The sequence below is a fragment of the Cydia pomonella genome, chromosome 4, assembly GCF_033807575.1.
Source record: "Cydia pomonella isolate Wapato2018A chromosome 4, ilCydPomo1, whole genome shotgun sequence".
NCBI lineage: Eukaryota > Metazoa > Arthropoda > Insecta > Lepidoptera > Tortricidae > Cydia > Cydia pomonella.
Genome location: NC_084706.1, coordinates 24,502,032 through 24,520,302, shown reverse-complemented (window position 1 = coordinate 24,520,302; position 18,271 = coordinate 24,502,032). Strand labels below are relative to the sequence as shown.

The 18,271-nt window shown below is 37.2% G+C and overlaps 1 protein-coding gene across 2 annotated transcripts in view; it reads left to right on the top strand.

Annotated features, from left to right (window-relative positions):
* LOC133517334 (venom dipeptidyl peptidase 4-like) overlaps nucleotides 1-18,271 on the top strand; it is an 89,688-nt gene that overhangs the window by 22,545 nt on the left and 48,872 nt on the right. Inside the window, exon 1 of one of the 2 annotated variants that reach the window (XM_061850599.1) lies at nucleotides 12,207-12,231. The exons of the other annotated variant lie outside the window; for it this stretch is intronic. The gene's annotated coding sequence lies outside the window, so the exon portion shown is untranslated. Of the gene's footprint in view, nucleotides 1-12,206; nucleotides 12,232-18,271 lie in introns of those variants that run through there. 2 annotated transcript variants of the gene reach the window in all.

Genomic DNA, 18,271 nt, shown 5'->3' with positions numbered 1-18,271 from the left:
AGTGTTGATTATAAGTTCATAAATTTGTTAGTTGCTACTTGCGTTTAGTGGCAAGTGTATGAACTCGCAATAAACACTCATCATCATCATCGTCGGCTCCTAGCCGTTTTCGGTCACAGCGACTGCTTTCTACTCGTACCGCTGGTACGCTCTCAGGTGACCGACGTAACCGATCTTATCAGCGAATGTGCGGCCACACTCGCTGCAGGTCAGCATCTCTCCGACGTAATTATATGTCATGGCCATAGGTGATCTGGCCTTTAGTTACTTCGTCACGCTTAGCGTTGAGTTCTGTGCGTCGCCTGGCTTCGTATTCACGCACAATATGCCTCCATTGTGGACGGTCACTACCTAGTCTCCCATGTTGTTGGTTGTATATGAGCTCTCTTCATATGCCCCTTCAACGCCTTGATTTCGCTTATTAGACCCGGCCCCACAATATGAAGGCTAGCCACACTTAACCGTATTGACTTACTCCACTCACTAATTTCATGTCTACCGTTTGCGACGTAGACTGTCAACGTTATAATTGGGAATTGTCCTGGCATTAATAAAAGTCAAAACCTTTTTATTTCAATTTTATTCGCACTCTAAAGAATTGAGAATAGAAACGTGTCTAGATATTTGTGAGCGCCTTGGCTGCTTGGATATATCTGATAGCGAGAAAGATTCGAAGTATGATACTCTACTAGATGTTATCTTTTAAATAGTTATAATTCACTACATCAATATAGGTACACAGTTTTAAATGATTCACGGTTAGTTTCACTAGACTTAAATTGATCGGAATATGGACCGTGATTACCTTTTGTAGCTCCCGATATTTCGAGTATTTCGGCGCAGTTACTTGCATCTTGTCAAGTTACCCGTGAACAAGAAGATGTAAGGTAATCACGATCCATATCCCGATCGATTTAAGTCTAGTGTAATTACATCCATAGGTAGTGAAAATAAATGAATGTTGAAGTAGCCAATTCACGCGCCTTTTTCCCAGTAGGTACAGTCAAGATTTCTGGGTCACTTCGTACCTCGTCACAGTTACAAACTATAGTTGAAGTTCTGAAGTGTGACCTTAACATCTAATAAATCACTCAGCGGCCTAAACCCTGAGGGCGTCCGCTAGCGTGGGCGGGTGCCCGGAGCGGACGTACGCACGCGGATGCCATAATAGGTAAAATCTGCCGCACGCGTCCACGCAGGTTAGCGTTGCTCATAGTATTAGACCGCGGACCAGGCCGCGTAGCCAACGTTACAATCGTACGCTCCGTAGCGTAGCGTAGTCATCTCTCTCTATCACTCTTCCATATTAGTGCGACTGTGACAGTTGCATTTCGTTCGCCACGGAGCGTGAACGATGCCCACGTGGGCAGGAGCATATTTCACCAGTCATCGTCTCCTGGCTGATACTTTGTCAGGTGATAGTTTAGATACTGTTTTAAATAAAAAAAAATCGTCAGCCGGTTGTATCGCAGTGGAAAGATCGTCAGCTGTAAAATGAACTTGTAAAAAATACGCGCCTTAGCACTTTATCTCCGCAAAGTATGCCTAATGTGTAAATTGCTTAATCCGTTTATGGCGTTTCAGTTGATGAAATGCTACATGCAAAGTTTCATGATTTGTTATTACTAACATAAAAAGGTAAAGCGCTAATTTTACATGTTCATGCGACCAGCTAACGTTTTTACCACCGCGATATAACTGGCTGACGTTTTTTTAATTAGTAAAATCATCTGAAATATCACCTGACAAAGTATGAAACGGAAGGCGATACCAATTTTTTTTTCGCGTTTCGGTGGCTGCCATTCCTCCACCCACCAACGGAGCGACAGCTGACGTCCACGAGAGTTCATCATACACAACCGTTAACCACTATACGAGATTTCGCCTGGGAGGAAATCTGCTCCTTTTTTTAATACTATGTCGGTAGTATAGTAATACTATGTATGATGGTAGGCAGTCTCCGTAGCCTATATACGCCTGCAACTCCAGGTGAGTCCGGCCTGGCTCGTGGTCTATATTTTTCGCTAACCCGCTTAACCGCTCCGTGTAATTGCGCCATCTAGCACCCTAAACATTGAACGCTCGCAGTTATACGACTAACGAACTTACCCGCCCGATAATCGAGTGAGCTCCAGTCAAACTCGATTTTCACCACTTACTAATTCCATAGCTATCGCAGATTGATTACATTGATTTATCTATCTCAATTTCAACATTTCCAACTTTTAAATATACCAACACAAACAAATACTCGATCGTAATGTTGACACAATAAGAGCCGTTTCTCTTCGTTTGGACTAGTTTTCTTAATTTCAAGAAGTTTAAATGAGAAAACATAAATTACATTACAATTTGACACTACACGTACAACGTATTGCGAACTTTTTCTCAAGCTAAAAGTTATTGCTTTGGGCTAAAAATCTCTGTAATTTGCTCTCAATCGTGGTTAATAACATTTAAGTGTAAAGATCACAGATCTAGAACGATAGTAGTAGATTGTTAACCAAGGGATGAAATACGCTCATTTCTGTCGAGGTAATTTGGCGCTAGACTCTAACGCAATGACTCTACTTTTCATTTCGAATATGAGACAAAAAAATACATGTGTACAAATACAAATATAAATAAATAAACATGACTAAGTGTAAACTTTTATAGTATACGTAATACTATGAAAGTTCATGTTTTTTAAGGTACTTTCAATTAACAATTTAGGTAAAATTATCGTGATTTATGGAATGGGAAGTTAAATATTAGATCAAATCCATTTCAAATAAAATATTTTATTGCTTATCTTAAAAAAGAGAAAAAAAACGTACTAAGAAAGAACAGAAACGAATCATTCTTTTGCACACTTTTTAGAACAACAACGACCCAGTTTCAGAGCATGCGAAATGAAAAATATATTTATAATAATTTTGGAGACTGGACGTGTACAAGTATGAATTACTTATATTTTCTTTGTGTAACCGAATAAATAAGAAATATACAAGACAGCAGTAATAAGTAGTGAGTAAAACCAGACATGCAACAATAAGATAACATCTGCTCCTTACAAATTGAATTAGGAGCTACAGAAAGGATTAATGTAAGATAGCGGGAGTTATTATTATACCGGGTATTTCTTGTAACAGGAGCAATACATTTAACTGAAGACTGCACTCCTCAAACTGATCAACATTTGTTCAACAACTTTGAAAAATAACTTATGTTTTGATTTTTATTACACATTGAAGTTAATTCTTGAAACACACACAACCAAAAACAATTTTTTATTTTTTTTATTCTTTGACATTTGGAGAACCTTTACACCTCCAAATCTTATTATTGTGTATTATTATTTTTCTCAGACCGTGGGGACCTTATACATCTCCAAACTTAATGTATTAACCGTGGAGATTATACGTCTCTGTCATATTGTATAATATACTTGACTTGGTACATACTAGTTATGTACAGAATGTAGCATTAGTTTATGAGACTGCTAGTTTAACAGTCCAGACGCGGTTTATTTATTTAGTATAAATTTTATGTTGACACTTGGAGAGACTTTACACCTCCAAATTTTATTAGTATTAGTACTCTGACATTGGGGATCTTTTACATCTCCAGATTTAATGTGTTTTTAACCATAGAGACTATACATCTCTATTGTATTGTATTAATTATTTATTTTAAGATTATTATAATGTAATGTTTACCCAGGTATTGGCTGTTGTATTTATAAATGTTGTTATGTATTTTTCATGTCACTATATGATGTTACTATAAATGTTGTATTGACTTGTAAAAGAGCCCTTGAGGCCTACTTGCAGAATACATTTTTGAATTTTGAATTTTGACACTGATGTTAGCGTAGATTGAAAGTTGTTAATCAAAAGTTATATCGTTTTTGGGAGTACAATATGTGGTTTAATTATTTGCTCGTGTTACAGGAAACACCCGATCCCCTAAGTCTGTGCATACAGACCAAACAGACACCGCACCGTTTGGATTGACCAAAGAATATACAATACAATACAATACAATACAAATAATCTTTATTGCACACCTCAATACAGAAACAGTACAAATAATACAACACATAAAGAAGAGGTAAACAACAGGCGGCCTTATCGCTAAAAAGCGATTTCTTCCAGACAACCTTATAATAATACTCACTAGGAGATTTAGACATTACAGATAGCACCAGCTTTACTAGTACGGTTGTGACGTTTAGCCTCGCAAAAAATAGGATAGACTAGCAAGAGAAAAAGAAGAATACCCGGAGTACATTTACAAAATATATTCAAACTAAAAAAGAGAGTTCGTGAGTCTTATCCTAAGCTGAAACAAATCATTAATAGGTAACGTTGTAATTGGTGGCGGCCGTCTTCAGCCATAAATGCTGTTACAGCGGTTTCGCACTACGTCCGATCCGAATCCGATCCAAACCCGTGTTACGCACTAGATCCGAGAGAAATCGGATGACGGAGATCGGATCGGAGATCTAGTGCGTAACTTACCATAGAAATAGTTCTACGGCTACCACGGACCAATATTTTCACGGGTTTGGATCGGACGTAGTGCGAAACCGCTCTTAGGATCATTTTGGTTTAGAGTACGATACTGTCGTAATTTGTTCTTCTGTCAAGTACCAACAATTTTTCTCTATAAAAATATGCGAGTAAAAGGAACAATAAATGTGACCAAGAAAAAAGAATCGAAGATAATATGGGAAGTGAAAAGTGAGAATATGGCTTTTAGATATGACACAATATTCAATCAATAATGTCATTTTTTTTAATTTATTAAGATTAATTGGTACACACATTATCGTCATGGAAGTACGGAAATAAAATTATAATCACAGATAAAAAAACATGATTTAGAAAGGACAAATAAATACAGACATTAACCGTAACTGACTTTTCCATTTTACAATAACCGATTATTTTACTTGGAAAATAAATAAATATTATAGGGAAATTCTTACACAAATTGACTAAGTTCCACGATAAGCTCAAGAAGGTTTGTCTTGTGTTGTACTCAGACAACGATATTTATAATATACAAATACATAAATACATATAAAAAAACACCCATGACTCAAGAACAAACATAATGCTCATCACATAAATAAACGCCCTTATCGGGATTCGACCATCCCCAGACCCAGGGCCATCGGCTTCATAGGCAGGGTCATTACCCACTAGGCCACACCGGTCGTCGTCGGTCGGAATGTAAACGGTTATTTCGGTTTCGATTATAATCGGTTACATCGGTCATATCGGTTAGTATTGAACGCGCGTTGACTCTATGACATAAATAAATAAATAATAAATAAATATTATAGGACATTATTACACAAATTAACTAAGTCCCACAGTAAGCTCAATAAGGCTTGTGTTGAAGGTACTTAGACTACGATATATGATATATAAATATTTATAAATACTTAAATACATAGAAAACACCCATGACTCACGAACAAATATCCATGCTCATCACACGAATAAATGCCCTTGCCAGGATTTGAACCCGGGACCATCAGCTTCGTAGGTAGGGTCACTACCGACTAGGCCAAACCGGTCGTCGGTCGGCATGCAAACAGTTATTTCGGTTTCGATTATAATCCGTTACATCGGTCATATCCCAACAAGCAAAAAAGTCTCAGATTGCGCACTTTATAAGAGTGGTGAGCTTATAGCGCTCTTATTATTGTTTTGGAATAACAATCGCTCTTATATGAGTCTTAGACAAGCTAGGACAGACTTTAGTAAGGTCAGTCTTATTACCTAGTCTTATATATGTTTATAAGAGCATTTTATAATACTATTATAAGCCTCTTGCTCCTACAACAACATTTACAAAGTCTCATTGATCTTAAGAGTACCTGGTCTTATATCCCCATTCTCTAAGTTAATTTGATTTTATATTAGACTTTCTAAATGCCATTGTAAGAATGCAAGACTAATATCAGCATAGCATAATACTATTATAAGCCTCTTGCTCCTACAATAACATTAACGAAGTCTCATTGATCTTGAGAGTACCTGGTCTTATATCCCCATTCTCTAAGTTCATTTGATTTTATATTAGACTTTCTAAATGCTATTGTAAGAATGTAAGGCTAATATCAGCATAGCATAAGGACACTGTAAGTACGTACGTTTTTGATCTTATTTAAAGCTATAATAAGATCAACAGCGGCACTTTAGTAAGATATTGGAGTGATATAGGATCAGGATACTAAATCACACAAGACAAGTTCAATATAAGATGGTTTGATCTTAAATCGATTTTGGGAATCCATAAATTTAACCATTTCGCATCAACAACCTTGTCACTTAAATAAAAAGACATTTAGTTTATTAGTATGTGTCTAGTAATCAAGTAAGGATAAACAAATATATTAAGGGTTTTACTAAGTAAAGCAAGAAACCCTACTTAATTCAACATGGCCATATCATTTGTATTCAGAATGCCAAAGTTAGTGTAAATAATCTTAAAATACTCTAATAGTGCGCTTGAAAAATACACCTACAGCAATGGCTCACTATCAATACAAATAAATAAATAAAATAATTATAAGAGGATACAAATACCCATATTTGATCAGGCGCATGAAGTTTGAAGCGTAAAACAGGGTTTACTTTACAGTAAATAATATTTTCCCACGTGAATACTTACCGTAAAACATGAACACACACGATGATAACGAGCACGTTATTATATTTAAACATAATTCATAAACAGTTTGATAAATATTTACACTTTTTTTTGTCACGCTGCAGTTAATTTTATTCGTACACTTATACTTTACAAATAGAATGTTTCAACTCTGTGTGATCTTCCAAAAAATCAAAATAAGTTTATTTAGGCTTACAAGATACTTATGTAAAAGCGATATTAGCCTGAGGTAGCTTAAATTAGTTTTGGGGAGATTACTGTAAACGCAAACAGCATTCAATTAGACTGATATTAGAACGATATTAAAATAAATACACTTATAATTTGTGCCCAAATCCGGGCTTATACGATGATATAAAATCAATATAAGAGCGAAAAAATTGTAGTCTTGAGACTGTTGTAAGCGTGTTTTTGCTAGTTGGGATGGGTTAGTATTGAACACGCGTTGACTCTATGACATATCTAGTTGGAATGATCTGTGAACACTCCAGTGATATAAAACAGCATTATGTACATGAGATTATCACATCACGTGTTACTCAATTCGCATTTGCAGTTCATACACTTTACACGAGTTTATTTTTATTATTTATGATAAGAGAAAGACACGCTTACTAGGTTTAAAGGCAAAATGTTATCATGGAAAACCATTTGAAAAGAATGAGATTGTATCAAATATAAATCTATTCAAGATTAATTTTGTATCAAGCAGTAACGTCTATGAACGATGCTATTAAGCTTAGAAAGAAATTGACGACCGATCTGGTCTAGTCGGTGACCCTGCCTATGAAGCCGATGGTCCCGGGTTCAAAGCCTGGTAAGGGCATTTATTCGTGTGATGAGCATGGATATTTGTTCCTGAGTCATAGGTGTTTTCTATGTATTTAAGTACCCTCAACACAAGCCTTATTGAGCTTACTGTGGGGCTTAGTCAATTTGTGTAATAATGTCCTATAATAATAATATCCTATAATATTTTATTTTAAACTAAAAGTATAATTCACTGTCTTGGGTGGGACTTGAACTCACGACCAGATGAAGCTCTCTATGTAAGTGTAAGCCCGTAAGCCCTTTTGATTTTATTTAACACTATCAGTTTGGCTATAATAACGGTAAGGTATATACTGGAAAAAATACCGGTACCGTTATTTTAAAACGGTAGCGATACCTTTAGCTATATCGGAGCCCCGCGGCTTAACACGTATAATGTATCGGTATCGTAATTTTATACCCCTACCATACCGTTATACCGTAACCGAAATCAGTCCTTGGCCTTTAAGTTCTCCAAGGTATGTGCAAAGCTTCATTACAATTTACAATCCAACACGTAGTTTTAAAATTAGAACGAAACTCCGTTTGTATGGGAAGGTGAATTTCGGCCGAGCTTGCTGCGGACTCTTATATGTATAGTCTACGGTATCGAATCAGGGTACGGTACAGTTGCCATCAGATATATCGGAGCGGCCAAGGTGCTCACAAATATCTGAACATGCCTCTATTGTCACGGCGCTAGAGCGCGTGTTCAGGTATTTATGAGTACCTTGGCCGCTGTGATATATCTGATGGCGACTTTACCTAAACATTTTATCATCTACGTCTTTGTCGTTCTAGTAATATAACAGCAATATAGGAGATAACGACAATATGAATTTCGATGTTCGCAATTGGTTCTATTCTCTAGGGATCACATGGGAACAATGTAATATTGCCTGAATCTGAAACGGATGAATGATTTGATTTCCGACAGACTACGTTGGACCCGGATTTGTCCTTAAACTACGCCCAAAAAAAAGGTACGAGCTTTGTGAATGTCATTTCACTTTGTATGGTAGCGCACAGCACAGTGGATGTCATTCCAGATCTAGAACAGAGCCCAACTGGGGAAGTACCTCCACCTTACAGAAAACCGCAGCCAAATAACACTAGACCCTACTCATAGTGTTGTGTTCCTGCCGGTGAGTAAGGTTGCCAGAGCTCAACAAGGGTGCGGAGTGTTAGAGTCGGCAACGCGCATGGCGTTCCAGGCGTACATAAGCTACGGAGACTGCTTACTAACAGGCGGGCCGCATGCTTGTTTGCCACGTAGTATAAAAAAGACTGAGATAAGCAATACAGGTATTTAAATAAAATGCTGTTTCGCGTCAAAAATAACTAATTAGCGCCTAATTCTTTTACACAAGTCGAGCGTACAGTCACGGATTTTAATTGCTGATCCATTTAGTGTTTACTTTACATTGGGCATTTCATACCGTTAGTCAATACTAACGGTATGAAATGTCCATACAACCATGTCATGTCAGGTTTAAGAAAAAAAAACCGACTTCAATGAGGAAGACCGGTGAAAGAAAGATTATTACATTATATAAAAAAAAATCTTGAAAATTTAGTTTACTTAACAAACACAACAAAGAGGACAAATCGCCAATCGTGAACTATGCGTCGTTGAAGAGTCTATTCTGATCATCATCAGCAGTCCCACTTCATTAAATGTCACGTTTTTAAATGGAAATGCTTGATTAGTTAAAGAAAATACAAAAATTACTATATGTATGCCTTCAGCATTTGAGGAGTTTTTCCGATTCCTCAAAGATTCTACCATCAGATCTCGAGTTTCACAAAAATGTATCTTGAAAACAAATTTGCCTAACAAACATAAGAAAGACGACAAATCGCGAAGCGGGAACTATGCGTCGTTGAAGAGTTCCATTCTGATAAGCATCAGCAATTCCAGTTCATCAAATGTCACTTTGTCACTTGCTTGATTTGGTGATGAAAATATAAAAATCACTATATGTATGCCTTTCACATTTGAAGAGTTCCCTCGATTCCTCATGGATCCCATCATCAAAACTGAGTTTTGACAGAAACGGGACCAATCTGTATATATATCGATTCACTCAAAAAAATATTTTTCGAAATCGGTCCAGAAATGACGGAGTTATGAAGTAACAAACATTTAAAAAAACATACAACCGAATTGAGAACCTCCTCCTTTTGAAATCTTTAAGTCGCTTAAAATTCAGAAATGATAGTCAACGGGCGCACGCGTACAGCACATCTATAGGATCCTATCATCTATGGCCTCAATTTAGTTGTTGTTGTTGTTTAACTCATCGACGGTCCGCAATGATATAATACTTACGCGCAGAGAAAGTGTTACAGATACGCGTGGCATGCCAACTACTAAGCGCTAATTATCAATTCTGGTCAACGCCCCATTGTCAGTCAGATCGCGTGTGAAATACGTAATCACTTGACAAGATGGTTTGTTTTTGCAACGAAGCATGCTTGCTGAGAAAACTAGACTTATATACGGAATAGATAATATACTTAATAGAAAATAGTACGACGTAAACATATGAAATCGGACTAGCAACATTTTAAACAAAAATATACAAAATTTGGGGACAATCTTAGACAGATCGACCTGGCTCCAAACAAAGCAAAGCTTGTACTATGGGTACTAGGCGACGATATACATCTGTACTTATAAAAGGTGGCCAAAAAATATGTGCATTCCCGTTGCCAGGTTTTGGGAATATACTGAGCAACTTTTACTATAAGACCAACCCCGAAATTCCGAAAAAATTTTTTACCCTCCCATAGAAAATGGACCGGCTAAAATGTATGAAACAGCCAGAATTTTTTTTCGCGATTTCGGGGTTGGTCCCATAGTAAAAGTTGCTCAGTATAAGCCCAAAACCTCCCTGGCAACGGGAATGCACATATTTTTTGCCCACCTTGTATAGTAAAGTAAATATTTGTGTTCATCACACTAATAAATGCCCTTACCGGGTTTAGAACCCAGGACCATCTGCTTCATAGGCAGGGTCACTACCCACTAGGCCAGATCGGTCGTCATTCAGTCGTCAATATGTTTTCACAATAATTTAGATAAAAGGCAAAAACTGGCACAATGATATCCATATCTTCCGACGATCGCGGGGCGCAAGATATGACATCTTTTGATTTCGTCTAAATTCCTGGAGGCCTACCGCGAACCACGTTCGACGTGTTGCCTCTCTTTTGCACTTGTAAATTCGTACGTAAGCGTGATAGGGAGGTAACACGTCGAACGTGGTTCGCGGTAGGCCCTCTGGTTCTACGCTCGCCCTCTCTTAAGAGGCAACAGGAGTATTCATTCCTCCATACCAACGTACTCGACTGTTTCCTCCGTGATTTCTGAAGCTAGAGCAATGATTTTTTCAATACAGATTATTATTATGAATATCTGTGTCGGACTGATTTTTTTTTATATACATATTTGTTTCTTAAGGCGCTAGTGCACTTCAAATATTCGCATAAACCGCCTAATTTACTAGGTATTCAAAACTGATATCAATCAGTCTAAAAAGCAAAACAGTCCGTGGACCTAGAGTTTCTACTTAATATTTGCGAAAACATTTTCCAGTGTGAGAAATCCTTACTGTCGCATGATTCACGTGTAGGTGTAAACACTCAAATGCTTTCATATCAACTATGCTTTTAGTCATAAAGTATATGTACTTATGTTGCCAAATGGAAAACATAGCGAGTACTCTTTCCCTCTTAGCAATAAAGTTAAGATATATGTCACTTTACCACATAAATATTTTAAAACTTTTACTTCTACGGTCACGTCCCAAGTCGAAGAAATGACTCCGTAGAGCGTCTAGTGGTGCAGGTAGAGCAAACGGAACAATACCAATGCGATGAACTGACCAAATTAAATCTGCCATGAATGGACCCCTAAACGCAACTCGGGCGATATTAATATCAATATTCAGGGATTTTGAACTTATCTTTGAAAATGTATCTTGTCTCTTTTTTCTTTCAATCGGTATAATTTTTGGAATATTTGACCACGCATGCATTTGCATGCACGCATTTAATTTTTTTTTTCTTAACCATAATAAATATTTAGTTGATTACAAAAGACGTTCACGTTTCTTTAGTATGCTATCACTAGTGTTATATACGGCCTGTGCTGCAAAGGAAAATATTCCTCTAAAATTAAGGGTTTTGAGTATTAAAAAATGCCTATATCTTTTAGAATACAGATCCGCGGGCGACGGCAGCTATATATATACAAGGATATAGTCTGCTGATCGGAATGTTTTTTTTTTTCAAATTGATTATATTCCAGGTATATATGGACCTATAAAGTCAGGACATGGTACGGGAAAATGTAGGTTGTGCCACAAATCTGGCTTTCTCTATACGGGAAGTAAATGACTCGTAAAGCACTGGCAGTAGATTTGGGTTTACCACTGCCGCACCGAATATGTTAAATAGGCACTGTACATATTTATCCTACATATTACTAGCGAGACAAGTGAAAAGATAAACAACGAAACTAATATTAATGTCTTAATTTACCTAACAAACTAGTTACTATAATGTTATTCGCTACTACATTATGGTATTTACTTTTATCGTATATCTAATTATTACTGGAGATTACACACTAAACTAAAGGCTTATTTATCTGATTGTACTATCTTAATCTTATTTTATCCAATATTTAATTCAGTGTGGCGGGGCATCGGCCACGGCTGGTGTTTTATTAATATTGGCTTGGTAAGTTATATAAGTAATATTTACAGTACATTTGGTACAATACCGCACTAGTGCGATAATTAGCACATTACGTAACTATGTCGAAAATTTAAAGGTCCATATGTACTGTAAAACGTTGTACGATACATTTGCGAATAAGTAATTCGCAACTCGTGTCCACTGTCCATTTAAAACATTAGCTGCCTTCGGTCGTGTTTTAATTTATCGTCACTTATTGCGAATTTTCGATTTTTCGCAATTGTATCGTGATGTACTATTGTTTATTATATTTGAAGAGTACTGGGGGCTGATTTTTGAATTTAAGGCGCTCGATTTTGTCACTCAGAAATGGCGAAACGCTATTTTTGAAATACCTACAAGCGAATAGTGAATTTAGTGGGATTAACCACTTGTTTTCAATTCTATTAGTAGGCTTTAACTGTCTAGTGGAGATAGTAGGTATTAAAAGTAGAACACGAAATCGAGCGAACGAAATTCAAATATCGGCCCCCTGGGGAAAAATACGGGACAAAAAAAATTGCCCCCTCTAGGAAAATCTCGACTATAATCCCATTGGGGTTAAACAGGAAAGGCGGAAGCAGGCGTGCTGCCGTTGCAGTGACGTCTGTGTTACCGGTTTTCGTATTTTCTTACTGCGAAAAACAATGTTGTCGCATGTTTTTAAGAGAAAATACTAGCTGAGCCTTCTCAGATTTGAGAATTGTAGGTAAATATCTCCGTCACGCTGACGGATGCGGCGCCTAAACGTAGTGCGATAAGGACAACTGCAGCTTAGGCGAAAAATCTACGAAATCGAGGTTTCGTCCTCGACATTTACCTCCTCCAAAACTTAACCATGAAATTGTGAAAACGGAATGAGAAATAAATTATCAGTGTGTGACCGTTATGATTTTTGCGTTTATTGTTGCCGAATTTTTATGCTAGGCGTCTGTTTCTTTCTAGGCCCTTTATGGTCATCTAGTTCTTATAAAAATAAGAATATCAATAAAAGCAAAACGCGCGGACACAGGTACTGGTAATATTGAGCTCATATAAAAAAAAAAATTTTTTTTTTAAGGTCTAAAATCCAGAGAGGAAGACTCGAGAACGTTTGTATGCAAAAATGGCCACTAATGTTTCCTCTTATTTAATATGAAGAATTCGTGTGTACATAAATTACCCTTTTGTCGTCGTTTTATGGCTTGTCTGGTTGACTTTTTAATTTTGTTTCAAGGCACCAATGTTATGGTAGTTTTTCTATGAAAATATGAGTCAATTATTCTATTTTCAACGTAAATTTTTAGGTAGCTTAACCTTTTCACCGCCAAGAACACCTAAAGTCGTTGTTACGACGTTACTAGTCGTACCCCATGGTTAAATATCCTTTCGTTTGTGGCGACACATAATCGGGTATCTGTCATTGCGCAATTCTACACTTATTTTTTAAAAACTTCAAATAGCACATTTTTGACAAGCCACAGAGGAAATCTTAGAGCATTTAATCAACCGGAATCCCCTTTAAGTGCTTGCCCCTCTGTCGAAAACACAGGTCGAAAACTCATAATCACGTCATAATTATTGTAGGGATTAACGTTTATCAGACATGCCCATACCTTTCATACATTTGACGTGCCCTTCCGGTATTTACCGCGATTCTTAAAACCGGTTCCGAGCCCTGCTAGCCATCGCCCGAAACCCTAGCGTGTCAGTGACGTTCTAGTAACTTACTTTAACATTCGTGCAAGGCTCGGGAATCGGTACCTGGCGCAACAACTTTTGATTTCAGTTTCGCTCGAAAAACCGTTATTTCTAAACCGGTATTTATGAGAACAGATGTTGTCTTATTAACCGGTTTATAGCAATAAAAACTGGTTTCTTCCTATGTCGGTGTCTAATATGTTTACAATCATTGACATATATCTCAGGACAGGCCTTACGGGCAGTAAAAATGGGGCCAGTACAGCGGTGTCACGCACACGAATTCGAGCCAATCGTGCAGTCTAACGCCACAACGCGATTGGTTGATGAGTTCGCATCACGCGCCCTTATAAAAGTTCGGAGGAAAACCGAAACAAACCGGTATTTTGCTGTATTTTATAAACCGGTTTCGAGCCTTGCAGTCGTGTGAATATGAAATATGTATCATGGTATGTAAGATATGTAATCCAGATTTACTACAAAAATTAACGAGGAAAAAGGAGTACGAGCGAAATGCACGATAACTAACTGACATCATTCGGATATTATTCCGATGTCAGTGTACGTTCGAATTGGCCTGTAACATCAATTGTTAATTGTGAATCTAACAAGACGTTAATTGTTTGGCGCGTTAATTTCGTTAAAACGTCGCTGCACGCTCGCATGTGATTAGGTAGATGTATGTAATTGCGTTTATCTAATTTGTAAGCATTACCATTATTACTAATCACAATTTACGCATTTCTACCAGCCCGATTCGAACTTTAAGATTTATTTGTAGCCTGTCGTGTCCCACTGCTGGGCAAAGGCTTCCCCCCAATCTCTCCGCTGATCTCTGTTCAGTGCTGTGTCTGGCCACTCCTTCAAGAAGGAGGCCAGTTCATCCCGCCATCGCCGGTGAGGTCTGCCAGATCCCCGATTCGAGTTTTCGGGCTCCCAATCTGTAGTGACTTTGCCCCACAACTCATTCGGCATTCGGCAAACGTGACCCGCCCAATCCCATTTTAGCTTGGCCGCCGTCCGAGCTACATTGACGATGTGTGTTTTGGAGCGCAGCGTGGTGTTCCGACGGTATGACACCTAATATGCTGCGCTCCATGGCTCGTTGGCAAACCCCGAGTTTGGACTTCTGAGCTTTAGTCAAAGACCAAGTCAGTGCACCGTAGGTTAGAACTGGGAGTATGCACATGTCCATGAGCTTTCGTTTGAGAGATATCGGAAGATTAGACTAATGGCTCGATCTCGATACCTCCAGGCGTTTTCAATCCGTCTTTCGACCTCTTATTCCTGATGTGCCTGGAAGGAGACTAATTGGCCCCAATAAATGTACTCATGGACATATTATGCTGTGTTCTCCATTTATCTATAATCTACGTTGTGTGCTGTTAGTCATAAGCTTAGTCACGTCACTTTTGACACTGACATTTCCAATCCATATCGTGTCTTTAGGATTTTTTTTTACGTATCTTAAAGTTAGAATCGAGCCGTTCGATTGTTAGTATTTTTTTTAGATTATTAATACCTAAACGAAGATGGCGTTATACTCGTAGTGAGATACAAGGTGCCCGTGAGCATTGCGAGACATTTTAACTAAACATTCCTGGTAATATTTAGAAACTAAAATGTCATATAAAATTTTCTGGATTAGGCCTAGTTTCAGAGATACCTAATTAAATGTTTTTTCGAAATCATTCTTTCGCCATAAGTCGGTACAAAACACATTTTTGACTGCGGTATTGCCACTTTGAGGTCTAGTCTGGACATACCTATTGATTGACATCGAAAATTAAAAAAATCTATTCGGGAGGCTACCCCCAAATAAAAATTAAAACTTTTTAGTTAATTTTAGGTTCCTGAGGATCAAATGTCTAGGACTTGTGGCATTTAAGCAACACAAAGGTCAGAAATGAGAGTTAAAGTCTGACGCTCGCACTCGACGATTGAAACGCCTCTAACAAAATGATATTGTAATGTGACGTCACATTACATTAGTCCGTTCTAAATAAATGTATGGTAGATATTGTAGATAAAGAAAATTGCTATTTTGACCCTGAAATATTGCGTTTATGTGTATAGTTGTCATACAATTTATTTTTCAATGAAATGTAAGGAATCGAATTGTACCATTTTTTTTTGGAAAGTTAAAAAATAAATGTTTAGATACTTTGGAACCTTGTATTTCTTTTTAATAACAATATGTAGTTTTGAATTATTCCACTTTTTTATAATGGATGGCCCAGAGTTTATCCATTAAGCTAAATGTTGTTATAATATTCAACATGTGTCAAGTACCCAATTTACTGCCCCAGAATACTAAAACGATTATAATATTAATTATTTTATGGCACCAATTGATTCCTTTGATAAACGAGTGATACGAAATCATAATAGATAATAATTACGCCATGATAAAGATAAAATATTATACATATTTGTGATAAGGTTTGCGATGAATTTTGAACATGTGTGTGTTTACTGTAGAAAAAAAAAAAAAAAATTAATGAAACCCCAACGTAAGGAATTGGTTTTTATTATATATTTTATTATATTAGTGAAAAACTCTTGCGAGCTTATATTTAGGTGACCCCAAAATGCTTACAAGATAATATTACCAAAGAAACAATGTCAACGTAAATAAATTAAATACGAGTAATACAAATATACTAAGTCGGTACTCATAATTCCGCTACTCGACGCTAGATGTCGACTACGAAAATATTAAGCGTATTGGTAACAAAACTTATGTACGAGTATGGAATGAGCCTGTATGTACTTTTTTCTCTATAGCTTAAGCCATACAATCCTAGCGGGTGCATTTACCAATACATTTCCTACTTGATAGCTTTTCTTTCCACGCTTTACAGCCATAAATGACATTTGAAAACTCATTCAATCATTTACCTTATGTTCATGCAATAAATTCCACACACAAACTTTCCTCATGCCGCATACGGCTTTTGTGCTCAGTGAAGCATTTTTCTAATCTTTCTTTGTACTGCGAGGCCGATTCTGATGCTCGTAAACGCGTACAAATTAAATTCGCGTTTTGAACTTGAACATCGATTTTGACATTTGCGGCTGTAATGTCGCGCTACAAAACCGCTGCAGTCAACTGCTGTGCTTCTTCTTCAGCGTGCCATATCCTAAAGAAAGTTGGCGATCACCATGCGATAGTCCTGTCCGTGTTACGCCACTCTACCCAGAGTGGTAGCGTCTTCGGTTCAACTCCTTATATTATCCCACCACGATGTTCTGGGTCTTCTTCTACCTTTTTTTCGATCAATTTTTCCCGCAATAATGTTTTTAGTAAAGCATATTTGGTGTTTCTGTAGATATGTCCAAAACGCTGTTTTTCTTCTTTTGATTGTCAATACGACTTCCATCTTTTTTTATTCTGTCTTAATACTGTTTTTTTTTAATATGTTTTATCTACCCTCGATATTATTAGCATTTTTATGTATATCCACATTGGAAATGCATTTAAATTATTGCTGTTGCTAATGCTGTTGTGCACTATATTGTGCACTACAGAAATTCAAAAAGTAATTTTATGTAATGCCGCTGACTGCAGCAGTATTGCAGTTCAACATTACTGCTGACGGCAACGCACTAACAACCCCTCTGGTGTTACAGGCGTCCATGGGCGGCGGTAATCGCTTACCATCAGGTGATCCGTCTGCTCGTTTGCCTCCTCTATCATAAAAAAAATAATACCTATGGATTTACATGTTGTTTTGACATGACCTTCAGCGTGAGCCGCTAATGCTGATTGGTCCTCACTCCTCACGAAATGCAATCACGAGGCTTCTCTTTTAGCTCCGTAGGTTCATGTTCTTTTCTCACTCTCACTGAGCGTGAGCGAGCGAGATCGATGTGCGTGCCACGGATATCATGTTATTGAATTTTAATTTGTTGTAAGTTTTACCAACAAAAAGTAGTCGATGATTTCCCTCAAAAAAAAAATTGCGCATTTTTAGAAGCAATTTTCATATTTTTCGCTATTGTGCATATTTTCCAAGTGTTTTGGATCTATTTTTGTGATTCTTTTATATCGCGCGAAAGATAAAAATTCAAGATTCGTATCTATGATGTCACTAGAAAAAATCTCCAAGATTGCTAATAATTTTTTTGACAACCGTATTGTGAACTAAAAAAGCGGTCCGATTTTTCTAAAAACTCCGCTTTCTAAACCTACGGCACCTTAAGGCATCTGTGAGTGAGACATCACTCAAGGTCATACCAAAATAAGATCAAAACCTTATCAAATTGTTAAAACCGAATTGGCCTCCGTTCCGCTAAAATATAGGGCGGATTTGCGGCAAATATTATTTTTCGTAAGCACTCGATTGGCTTTCTTATTTCG